Source organism: Trachemys scripta, chromosome 11 (genome assembly GCF_013100865.1).
Source record: "Trachemys scripta elegans isolate TJP31775 chromosome 11, CAS_Tse_1.0, whole genome shotgun sequence".
NCBI classification, from domain to species: Eukaryota; Metazoa; Chordata; order Testudines; family Emydidae; genus Trachemys; species Trachemys scripta.
In genome coordinates this window covers 38,878,466-38,891,619 of record NC_048308.1, presented here as the reverse complement: position 1 = coordinate 38,891,619, position 13,154 = coordinate 38,878,466, and the positions used below count along the sequence as shown (strand labels likewise).

General features: G+C 40.5%; 1 pseudogene; it reads left to right on the top strand.

Annotated features, from left to right (window-relative positions):
• LOC117884984 overlaps positions 1-9,716 on the top strand; it is a 195,000-nt pseudogene extending 185,284 nt beyond the window's left edge.
• The last annotated feature ends 3,438 nt before the right edge of the window (positions 9,717-13,154 follow it).

Below are 13,154 nucleotides of genomic sequence, written 5' to 3'. Positions count from 1 at the left end.
CATCCTGATTTTAAAATCTGCCTCTCCTGTATCCCTGCCTGACATGTCACCAGCTGAGACACCAGATAAAACCCTTTGCTTTTTTTAAACAGATGCTGTTTCAAAGTGGGGTGAGGTGGGATAAGGAGGTGAAGGGCAAAATCTGAATAAATGCACAGTTTGAGCTTCATGGGCTCAGCAAATATGTCATAGAAACAGCAAGTATGAGTGATTAAATTAAGGAGATAAATGTCAGACTACCTAGTAACTGTATTATCTCAGGATCTTTTTTACAGCTATCTGAAACTAATGCAAATCCTGTCAAATGCTTTCTTACAAGAGCTAGCCTTGTAGCCCAGGGATAGTGTTTTACTTGGCCAGACCTGGATTCATTCTCTTGCCCTTCCACCAGTAGTCACTTCCCTGTGACCCATGGGCTAGAGACAGCATGTCTGCCCCTCGGGTGGAAGGTGTGCCTCACATTACCTAATAGTGATCTATTATGAAGCAACATTGAATGGCTCCCAAGAAGAGAAGAGACCTGTGAAGGAAAGATGGTGGTTGAGTCTTAGATGATGTTAAGTGGCATAAAAGGAAGAAATGTACTGATGCTTTGATTCGCAGGTCACAGCAGTTCAGAGAAATCTATAAGATCCATTTGAAAAAAAGCTGATCTCACATGCCCTTCAACCCTGGCTTTCAACAAATACAGCAAAATTCCACAAAGAATGCTGCAAAATACAGAAAACTGCACCTTGGAAAATGTGACAGTGCTATACAAGATAAGCAGAGGCAGGCACAAGAAAAAATATCCCATGAACACACTGTCTCCCTCCCTCACAGAGTGGAAAACAACATGCTTAAAAGGAAAAGGCCTTTTAAAAAATGTTTATAGTGAATAACAGAATCAGCTGCTGATGTGAAAAAGTTGGCAGGTGTTACTCTTCTGAGAAGGAATCCTAGTTTAAAAAAAAAAAGCGAGGAATACTACAATAACGGGAGGATGGGGGTGAGGGATGGCATAATGGTGATAATCATGGCGCAGTCCAGGATGAAATGTACTGTGCATTCAGGAAGATGCCTATCAATCAAGTGGAAGGGTGACATTACAACAATATCAGTTACACAGAACACCTGAGGCACAGATTTTTTTTCTGTGAAGCCAGCCAAAAAACTGTAACATGCACTGATTTGGGATTCAGTTAAAGTGCACCATACGTGTTACTTGCATAAAAAGGGAGTGGAAGCTGTAGCTGGAAAGGCAACTAAAAGAGTTTCAGATTAAAAGAGCCCTCACACCCTTCTGCAAGTTTTAGTACATGCCACACCAAAGTGAGGCTCTATGATACCGCTAGAAACAGACCAAAAAAAATTAACCTGTTTTAGATGTCCCTACAGGTACACAGTTTTCTGCTCTGACTGCTGTCTGCTCAGAAATAGTTAATTAACAAATTCAATTGCAGATCTATGCTGAAATAAAAAAGCTACTTTGATATAAGAACTTAATGTGAGGAGGTTGCTGTTAAATTGAGAAGGATTTATTGTTCAGCTGCATTCAAAACAAGAAAAACCCATACATGTGTGCCATGGTGAAAGTATCACTGTTTTGGGAAAAAAAAAAAAAAAGACAAGTTTTCAAGCTTCTGAGTTGGCATTGAACCAATGAGGAAGATAATGAACTATAAAAATTGCTTGATGGGCTCTGGGGAAAAAAATGCTGACTTTTGTGTTACATCGTGTCAGAATAAGATATTTTGATAGTGAAAAAAACTAATACTGTAAGATGCCTGACCAATGGGTTATAAATAAGGAAATAACAGAACACAGAACTGGCTGAACTTGAATGAAATGCACCAACTCAAAGTGCAAACATAAAATCAGTAATCAACCAATTATACTATCAGTTGCCTGGATCCACAATGCATAAGATGCTGAAGAACAAATCCAGCTTTTTTCAAAAAAACCTGCCTTTCCAATCTATGCAGAGCAGATATGTGCTAAGCACGGATAACAGATGTACAATGGGTTACAAGAGCCAATTATTACAAAAAGAAATAAATCAAATATATTGTAAAGCTTCAATAAGTTTCTAAATCACAGCAATGAGAAATAACAATGGGGTTCATAGTGAAACTCATGTGGAAATCTAATATCCACAAATTTAAAATCTTAAATCTGAACAGCGCCAACTTAGGCTGAAAAGCAGGGCACACCACAGGCTACTGTGTTGAAATCTATTGTGTGCTTTTCAAATGCCTATCAGTAGAAATGGGAACAGCCTATTAAGGTCATCAAATTCAACTCCACTGTAGCACTGGATGGTAGTGTTTAATATTTGTATTGTGGTAACACTCAAAGGGCTTAACCAGGCCAGGCCCCATTGTGGTAGGTGCTGTACAAACATACAGCAAATGACAGCCCCCTAAGATCTTACAATCTAAAAGACAAGGCATAACAGCTGGATGAGATAAACCAGCAGGTCAGAGCGAGGACAGGGGAAATAGAGTAATAAAAAATAGGATATATGCAATTCTTAGTTGGGAACAGTAATCACAACTCACTACCTGCCTAGCTGTTAATTTGCGCTATACTGTATTCATTAAAGAGGTAGTGAGTTTTGAGGAGGGACTTGAAGGATGAGGTAGTGTCTTTAGGAATTTTGACTAAAACTTTTCCTACTCATGAAGGGTGCGAAAAAGTGCTTGTTAGAGAAGCAGAAAATTAGGTGATCATAGCTGCCATTGCTGGTGGCATCTTGCATTCCCAGATCTAGTAATTTTAAATCTTTCATGTAATGGATTTTCCAACAATTCCCTTGGGAGACTATTTCATGAACCTGACCAGTAGTGAATGTTGTCTAAGTCAACCCAAACTGATACGTTCTTAATTTCATTCCAACCTTTCTAGTTAAATCCCCAGAATCAAAGTTTGCTCCCTTCTTCAAATTCTTATAGATGGCGAGCAGATCCTGTCTCCTCAGAATAACTAAACTATAAACATGCATTTCCTTTTAATCATTCCCCTAAGTCAATCAAGTATCATCTGCATACATATTTTTAAAACATATATGAAGATTTTTACAGTTGCAGGAGATTCACGCCTTACTGGATCATATATAAAATGGGAGGTGCAAGGAGTGTGTGTAGACATGCAAGTGTATGTGCATATGTACTTGCATGCATTGCACTTGGGTGCTTTTCAGGTGCCATGATGCATGACCTTGTGGTTTCATGGTGCTCCTAAACACTTTTGTTAAGAATCATAGTCCAACCCATTAGTGAATGCATTAACTGTACGCTAAAATTCTTAGACACCGAGCATACAATCTTCTGAATGGTATTGGCTAGGAGAAAGCTGTGTCATATGTAGAAGAAATACTGATAATATACAGTGCATTATGCGCCAATGAAAATGACTAATATCAAAGATAAATGAAAAGATATGTATGGCTGAGACAAGTGGAATGAAATGTATTTTAACTAAATCAGTTTTCTGGCACAGGTTAATCTTTTATAAATATGTTCACAGAATAGATTAGACACCAGCCCGCCTACACAAAATGAATGCAGCACATACTCTGAAGTGTTTCAGAGGCAGGATAAATGAGGGAACTCTTCTGTATTTGATCTGGTTCTGCTCTGTAATTCAGAGCTAGTGGAGATGGCTGGTGAATTTCTCATTGATCCCAAAAGAACCAATGCTGTTGAATCCTGTGAGTTGTAAGCTTTGTAGAGAATTGGCGGCTATGCATGAAGGACATTGTAGCTTTAGGATCCTGTTCTGTCAGGAATCCATGTAAATGGCATGCACAAGAGTTATACACCTCCAGAGGAGACAAGACCCCGTAGCCGTGACAATAGTAAAAAGACATTTTTCTCTCTCTCTTTCATCGCCATATCTACACCCAATTGTTAGAGGATTGCTTTCCAGCTGATTAAATGGAGTTGGAAACTAATCTCTTGTGACCATTGAAACAATGCTATATTTATTACACACATGATGTATAGAAATGAGGAAACACGGTTAAGAGCGGGCGTAGACCTGGGTTTCAGGAAAATTGGAAGTGAAGTAGCATGATTAGCGCATTAGGAGTTCTCTGCCCAGTTCTTCAAGTGACTTAGGTCATATCTTAACTTCTCTGAGCCTCAAACAATGCATGGCTACCTCACAATGGGGCTGAGCATTTTAGTTCTTTTAAAACACTATTAGAGCCTCAGCTGAAAGGCACCACAGAAGTGCAAAGTATTGTTACAAACTGGTGAGCATTTTTTATAAAAGCCTGGACACAGCATAAACATATCATGGCTGAAGCTCCCTGCAGAGGGTACAAGGCTTACTCCTGAACCAGTCAGTGGGGGGAAGGGTTTATAAGGTGTTTCCATATTACTTCTATTTCATGCCTACCTCAGGCAGCAGGAAGATGGGAACCTGACCTCTGACTCCCCCATGAACAGCTGAGCCATCCTAATAGACTGTCACTCCAACAACTATGCAGTAAGCAACAAATACCAAGTTAATACAGGGCATCTTGTTTATTATCACTGCACCTACTGCCTTTGGTAAGTAAAAGAAATACCACAAATACTATGGCCAGTCAACCAGTACATCCTGAGTGTCTAATGCCATGTGTGTGCATGTGGTGGTGTCAGAAATCTGGTTATCGTTTCTGATCATTCAAAACATAAAATGAAAAAAATCTAACTCTTGTTTCGGCCATGCTGGTCACTGATAATAAACAAATTGCCCTGATTTTAAAGGGCACATTTAAGGCAGCCTTAGCTTGAACCATAATTTGCATGGTTGGGGAAAGGACAGCTAGCATAATGCTACAGTTTATGCAATGACTTGACAGCAATTCAACACCACTGACTACATGCAAAAAGCATATTGGGTTATGACAGGGCAGGAGTTGCCAGTGGGGAAGAGGGACCAAGATGCCAAGATGGGCATGGGATCTATGGGAATGTCTGAGAGAGTCATTATTCTAACTTGTTTTTTGCCTTAGTGGCTAAGGCTTTCCGGCTAGTTGCCATACTGCACTGGTCACGCTTTCACGCTTTGAATGAGCTGTAGCCCCTCTCTAGTTACTGTAGGCTCCTTTTTCCACCTTTGCTTTAAGAAAATGTTGACGCTTCACTTCAGTTATTGTTTGCACTTGTTACTTAACATCCCAATTTGAGCAGCTTCTGTTGTAACCATACATATGCCCAAGTTCAAGGGAAAACTGAAAAGAGATTGTTTACACTGGCACCTTAATGGCTTCAAATAACTAAAACTAGCTACCTCTCACACACATCTTCTGATCCAGCCCTTTGGTAAATGTATTCTGGCAGTCCTAACTTACCCCCTTAAGAAGGACTGGTATGTTGAACCAGATGGCCTTTTGCTAAACCTTTTTCTGTCATATTCTGCTGCTTCAGTTTCTATGTTTGCCTGCATTTCACACAGCAAAATGGAGAACTTTAAAGGCCTGTTTGTGAGACAAAACCCTACCGCTAAGTATAGTATTAGTGACGGATTACTGTATTTGTGATGGGTTGGGTCACAGAAACCCCCTTAGGAACTGCCAACTGATGTGCCAAGACTATTTCTGTCCCTGCCATCTTGGGACTCCAGCACCCTGTCTTGTTGAGCCAGACATGCCAGTCTGCTCCACCACCGACCCAGGGTCTGAACCACGTGCCCCAAAGCTGCAGACTTAACTGAAAGCAGCTTACAGACGTGTTCCTGTCTTTAACACTCAGATGTCCAACTCCCAATGGGGTCTAAATCCCAAATAAATCCATTTTACCCTGTATAAAGCTTATACAGGGTAAACTCATAAATTGTTCACCCTCTGTAACACTGATAGAGAGATATGCACAGCTGTTTGCCGCCACTCCCCCCCCCCGCAAGGTATTAATACATACTCTGGATTAACTAATAAGTAAAAAGTGATTGTATTAAATACAGAAAGTAGGATTTAAGTGGTTCCAAGTAACAACAGACAGAACAAAATGAATTACCAAATAAAATAAAATAAAATAAAATACGCAAGTTTGAGTCTAACACAGTAAGAAAATGGAGTACAGATTAAAAACCTCACCCTTAGAGGAATTCCAGTAAGCTTCCTTTTACAGACTAGTCTCCTTCTAGTCTGTGTCCAGCAATCACTCACACCCCCTGTAGTTACCGTCCTTTGTTCCAGTTTCTTTCAGGTATCCTTCGGGGTAGAGAAGCTCCCTCTTTAGCCAGTTGAAGACCAAATGGAGGGGTCTCCCACAGGCTTAAATAGACTCTCTCTTGTGGGTGAAGACCCCCTTCTCTCTCCTATGCAAAGTCCGGCTCCAATATGGTCTTTTGGAGTCACATGGGCAAGTCACATGTCCATGCATGACTCAGTTTTTACAAGCAGCAGCCATTGCTCACATGCTAACTTGAACGCCCTCATGTAGACTTCTTATGTGGATTGGAGCCTCCCAAGATCCATTTTCCCTTAAGTGCTTCTTGACTGGGCACTTAACTTGCACATTCCTTTCTCAAGAAGCTGACCAAATGCTTTACAAAGGCTACTTGAAAATCAAGCCAGTACACAGCCAATATTCATAACTTTGAATACAAAAATGATACATACATACAAATAGAATGAATAGATTCAGTAGATCATAACCTTTACAGAGATATGTTACATGGCATATGTAGCATAAAACATATTCTAGTTATATTATATATACATTCATAAGCATATTTCCATAAAGCCTTATGGGGGGCACCGTCACAGTATTAGTTTAGTGTAATTGAATTATAGTACTAATATACAGCAAGTGTCTTACTACTTATTGGATTGTTGAGATTTGTGACATTCTCTTGAAAGCATCAGCAGTACTGTTTAACTTGTATTCTTCAGTACTATGGTAGTCGGCTCCACTTAAGTAACATCATAAGCTGCAGAAGTAGACCATTGGGGCTATGTGCTCCATTCCAGCACAGCAATTTGAGGTAGTGTAAGAACTCACAAAGTTAAACCACCATCTTCTTTGTATTGTAAGGCAATAGACAGGCTGCCTGATTTGAAAGCCTGTGACTCTCTGAGTGGCTGTAAAGTCCCAAGACTTAACTGTTTTTAAAAACATGGAACATCTCACCTGGTCTACACTCTTGTATTTACCTGAGGACTTTTACTGTACATGCATTTGAATTTACACTTTTGTATTTCTGAAGTGCCTTCCATCTGCACATCTCAAAATGCTTCAACAAATATTGGTTTACCTCACAGTAGCCCAGAAAGAAGATTGAAAAATTCTGACTTTAAATTGTTTTCCCCTAGAACTCTCGCCCCATGGTAGAGCCTTCACAATGGAGTGCTCCCCATCTTCCTAGCACCAGGAAGCAGCCCAGATCTTTGCTCTGACCCTGGGCTTAGGGCCACACCAGAGGACACTCGATTCAGACTCCTTTGCCTCAAAAACTGTGCAGATGGCACAGTCCAGGTCAGTCTTTAGGGCATAGGTTTTCCTGGGATTTGTAAAAGAATTTTAACTGTATTTTTCTCTATTTCTTCATTAGCTACAAGGTTTTCTCCTTAAAATTATGATGTTAAAAAAAAAGGTTTCATGGCTGTCTGGGAAGGCCTTTTTGTTTTTGCCCTTGTAGATGCAGCTAAGGGAAGCAGGGAAGGGAAAAGAAAAAGGAAAAGCCTTGTTTCCATGCTTTGGTAAGGAAAGAGAGGCAGAGAGAGAGAGTAATTTACCCAAGATCACAAAAAGTGTGTGACTGAGTAGGAATTGAACACAGGACTCCTGTATCTAAAGCTATATCATCTTACAATGAGATAACTATCGTGTATTAGCAAGCTTGCTGTAACACTGTAGTGAAGACAAGACTGTGACGTTTTCACTGTGAGGTAGGTAAATGAGGTCACTCCCAGGTGGGAAGCTATGCTGTTGGCCTCTAATACATGTTTTAAAAAATACCCTTTTTTGGCAGTGAGGACACCTAGTTTCCCAGTTCTGTTTCTTTAGCCACCGAAATCCTTCCGCTCATACACTGAACAGCTATTCAAATTCATATGTTCTTCCAAAATGTTCCAAATACCTCATTTTTGTTTTAAATTTACTATTTTAAATTGAAGCCAAAAGCATTTAAAGGGTTACCTCTTCTAGTATGATCTTATGCAGCATATGCTCCATTGTCAGTATATGTATGACTTGTTTAGGTTTTCTATAAGAATTAAAATTGAAATGCTGGGGAAGAAGGCTCAGCCCAAACAACTAGGGTTGAGGAATAGAATAAAAAGACTGAAGCAGCAGTTCTATTCCAGGATACGGGCCAGAGCTGTGACCATGCATCACTGCTTCACCCACAGACAGCTTTGTGAGCAAGCACATCTGTACAGTTCATGACTCCAGCAACAACGTCCACCCCTCTAAATGCAGTAACGTGCTGTGAGTCATCTGCTACCCCCACCTTTAATCCATAATGAGTCAGTTCGCAAATATATTTGTCCAATTATCATAATCACCAAAAAGCAAGAAGTCATTCCTGGCTCGAGATATACAGGTGTGGATCAGCTCACCTCAGCTGTTGAGTACGTGGGCAACTGCTCAACAGCTGATTTTGTCCATGGGGCTATGCACAGCTGAGAAATTAATCTGCCCAGAACAACTAAAATAATCAACTACTGGGGCCAGGAGCCACCTCCACTATTGATTAGCAATGGGATTGCACTCCTGACCCTGCTCATGTTCGAACAGCATGCAGGAAAAACGCTCATTCTGGGAGAAAAAAGATCAGTATAACATCAAGACCTATTGGGTCATTTAGACTGTCCATTACGTACATGAATTATGCTCCTCCTGCCATTAATAATGTTATGCCAAATCATGTTGTTGCAAATGCATCTTTGTTCAGAAATGAACACAGAGATTTACTGCCGGTTTAAAGTGACCCTTTGAATACACTTGTTTGTGAGCCTTCTCCCCTCTTTATATTGCCGCTAAGGTACAGTGATGGTCTGCTGCACTGCCATGAGCTCTGCTCCTGGTCTCAGACTCTCTCCCTCCTTAGTGTTGTCTGGATATCAGGCTTTTTCAACCCCCAGTCCTGCCTCACAGGTAGGAAGCACATCACAGCTCATTAGTAATTTACTGCTACAGTAATTTTTATAATTACTGCCAGGAGGCCTCATTAAATTTGATCTAATGAATAAATATTGTATTTTTCAACGTGATTACCAGAACAGCTTAAGCTGAGTGCCATAAACAATTATTTTCCTCAATACGCAGTATGTCAGTGACTATTGATTTTTATTTTGTAAAGAATTTACTGTATTCATATCAATGGCTATTCAGTAACAGCTAGACCTCTAAAGTGTCAATTGTCAAGGAACAGATGGTTGAAACAAAAATTGGCGTCTCTGTTGCAAAAAGTAAAATACTGCTCATTAGAAAAGATAAAGGGATCATAGCTGTGTATTTTGGTGTCAAAGAAGCTCCACTGTGTTTGCACTCACTCTGTTCTAGCCCTGACAAAGCAGTTTGGTTTAGTCTATTTTTATTTTATTTTAGCTTGTAAATCAGTGAAACTAAACAATGTGGGGCCTAACACTGAAGGCAGAAGACCAACACTTGTGGGCTAACAATAACATAAGCTGTTTGATTACATCTAAAAGCTAACTAATTTAATTGAAATTTTCTGCCTTGCTTACAGATTTAGAAGTACAGAAATATGGATCACTACAACACATGTCAAGGCTATAAAGTAATCTTCTCTACTTTCTGCCATCATTTGAGCCCATTTCAACAATCCCTTTACAAGCCAATGCCCACAGTAAGGACATGTTAGTATATATGTCAAAAGACTTCAGCAAAGGAATTAAACTTAAAAAGATCAGTTTTCATCTATAACTGAGAGACAAATTGAAGAATATTTTCCTGTTTTCTTTCAACAAAGCACTGTCTAATGCAATTTTAATGTTGCCTCATGAAGTCTGTTACTTGCATCAGTATTTCATACAGCAAAAAAAAAAAAAACACAAAAAAAACCATTTAAAATAAGAAAAATATTACAATAAATCCACAATAAATTAGCAGGGTGATGAGATGCAGCTGATGTACCTAAAATTTTGTGTGTGTGTCAATTTCAAATTGATAGTGTCCCTTTTATCCACCCATTGGGACAATTTCAAAGTTGAGTCCAAGTAAATGCGAGGGAGTTTAAAATGATGCCTCTTGATAACTTCTACAAGCCCCCTTACTGCCAATGTTACATTAAATTAGATTTGATTCCTGTGGGCCAGATTCTGATTTAACTTATATTCCATTGATTGCAGTGGAGTTACTGATTTCTAAGTCAGAATTGCCCCACAGCCTAACTTACCAGCGTGTAAGTAAGAATCCCTTAGCCAAATTCAGAGGTGTTCTCTATCTATATATTCCAGCTCATTTGGTGCTACTTTTCTGAAGATACCTAAGAAGCCCAATTGCAGGCAGGATCTTAGGCTACACTCATCTACCTAAAAGTGTTACCCTTTATTTGCACTGGGGAAAAGGTTGAACTTAGGTCAGGCTTAGCTACCCAAAATTCAACCCCTTTTCCTAGTCAAGATTTTTCCTCACAGTTATGGTGCAAAAACAGATTATTAATATTAAAGTGTGACACAAATTTACATGTTGTAGAAGTCTAGGAGACCAGTAAGACAAGTAGGATACCTAGACAGAGTGATTCAATTCAAAAATCTTGTTTGTAATGCAGAGTCTACCATATCCCGTAAAAATGAATTGTTTTTAGATAAAACACACTGAACAATGGAGGTCACTAAGAAATACAAAGATGAGTTTATTCAGCTTGCTAGAGACGGGGAATAGGTACACGGCCTGTACTTGAAAGGTGAACAAAATATTAAGGGCATTATTTCCAGGTTGAGGGTGGAGGGACTTTCAGCCTTGACAAAAATATCATTAAGCTGAGAGGGGCTGATTTTAAGAGAGCCTCAACTCTGCAAATACAAGTTTGCAATCAAACTGTAAAGCAGGGGTATTGGAACAATTTTGGCAGGCGGAGGGGAAGGGTGCTGACAGCCACTGAACCAAAATTCTGTAAGATAGAAATGACACCAAGCCAGGGCATGCATCAGCACCAGCACCTCTGCACAAAACAGGAGAAGAGCTTATGGAAGATATGCTTTAGCCAAACACAAGTTACTGGGGTCATTACAGGGTGAAACTGGGTGAAATTCTAGGACCTGTGTTATAATGGAGGTCAGCCTAGATGATCTAACAATCTCTTCTGGCCTTTAACATCTCTGAATACATGATTGTACTGGCAAATCAGGTTGGCATCCCTGTACATAGCTGCCACTACTGTAGTATCTGAGCATCTCACTAAATTTAATTTAGTTGTCCATACAACACCCTTACGAGATAGGGACGTGCTTATTTTCCCCACCTATAGCTCGCAGAGCTGTGAAAAACTGTCCCCCCTTAACATCGTAGTTAGGGCAACCTTGCCCCCAGCATAGCTGCAGGTAGGTTGCTGGAAGGATTGGCCTAGCTACTACCTCTCAAACAGATGGATTAACTACATCAACAGACAAACCCTTCTGTCAATGTAGGAAGCATCTATACTACAGCAGCAAAGCTGCAGCGCCATAGCTGTGCCATTATAGCATAAACATGCCCTCAGAGACTTGCCCAAGATCATGCAGGAAGTCTGTGGCAGAGCGGGTATGTAGACTGTACCCAGAATTTTTTGCGGGCCTAGTCAAGAGACCGTGAGCTTGCAGGAGCAGTTTTGTACCCACAGACAGACGGACAGACACACACACAAATTAGAGCTTGATTACTTAACCAACCAAAGTTATAATTGTAGCAAGAGTTTTGGACCCTCACAACTGTACACTCATTACAATTTCAGCATTATAACTAATCACCTTCATTTCCAAGAAAATTAGATTAAAAAAACAAACAAAAAGCCTTCACCAGATTAAGACTTCCCTGCAGGAAAAAGCAGGAATGTACATTAAGATGGCAGATATGAAAAACCCTTTCCTAAATCCAAAGGAAACAACACAGTGTGACCATTTCTCTAAGTGTACAAAAAAGAAAACGTGACTTTGAGAGTATTTTTTTTCTTGGGGATTCCCAGTCAGCACCAGTATTCAACCGATCACCTAGGGGTGGCCAAACGTACGGATCCTTCAAGCCACCTACCACAATCTTGCAAGCTGGGGCACCCTGCCAGGGCTAGAGGCTTCAGTCCCGCTCCTGCTGAAGCCCCGAGCGGTGGTAGGAACACCCTGAGAAGCTGAAGCCCTGAGACCCGCTCCTCCCCTCTGGGCAGAAGCACCTATCCCACGGCCCTGCTGCAAGGCAGAGGTCCTGAGCTCTCTAACCACCTCCCCGCCAACATCTGGTAGGTGAAGGAGAGGGTATGGGGGTGGGTGCTGCAAACTGCACTTTAACTGTATAAGAGCCACTCGCGGCTCACAAACCAAAGGCAAAAATAGGCTAGAGCACTAAGAACTGTAATTTCTCCCATTGTAAATGTGGTTAATAAGCTTTATGGAGGGAGACTCCAGCAAGATTGCAGCCAAAGCACTTAAAAATTCATTCTGGTTTACAGAGAAGCTCTGTTTAATTGGGGACTAGCACTAGAACAGATCCTCTCACTAGAACTAGATTGAATTGTTTTAAGTGCCCGCTGTAACATCAAATACTTCACATTACTTTTGGGCTCGTGCCAGAAAAGTTGCAAGGCTGAGTTTTGCAATACCCAATGAATAGTTATAAATATTATATTAAAGTTAATGTTTAAAATTAAATATACACAAGTTAAGAAGGTACTGTACATCTGGGGTCCAGCTTGAGTTATGAGAGATTACAGGTATCAATTATAAGGATCACGAGATACATACATATCACACAACCAGTACAGACCCAGATTTGGGTGCGGGGGTTTTTAAAGCTTCAGTGGATAAGTGGGCTCGGGTACACCACCCATGGAATGTATAAAGAGTACCAAGTGGAAAAGCTTCAGCAGGAGAGAGGAACCTACCCCACAATACCTTAGTCGTTCTGGCACTTACTTGAAGACCTGGGTTCAAGCCCCAGCATCAGATCAATCAGAGCAGGATTTGACTTTGGGTCTTCCACATATACTCCCAGGAGTGCCTAATCATTAGTCTGGGTGACACATCT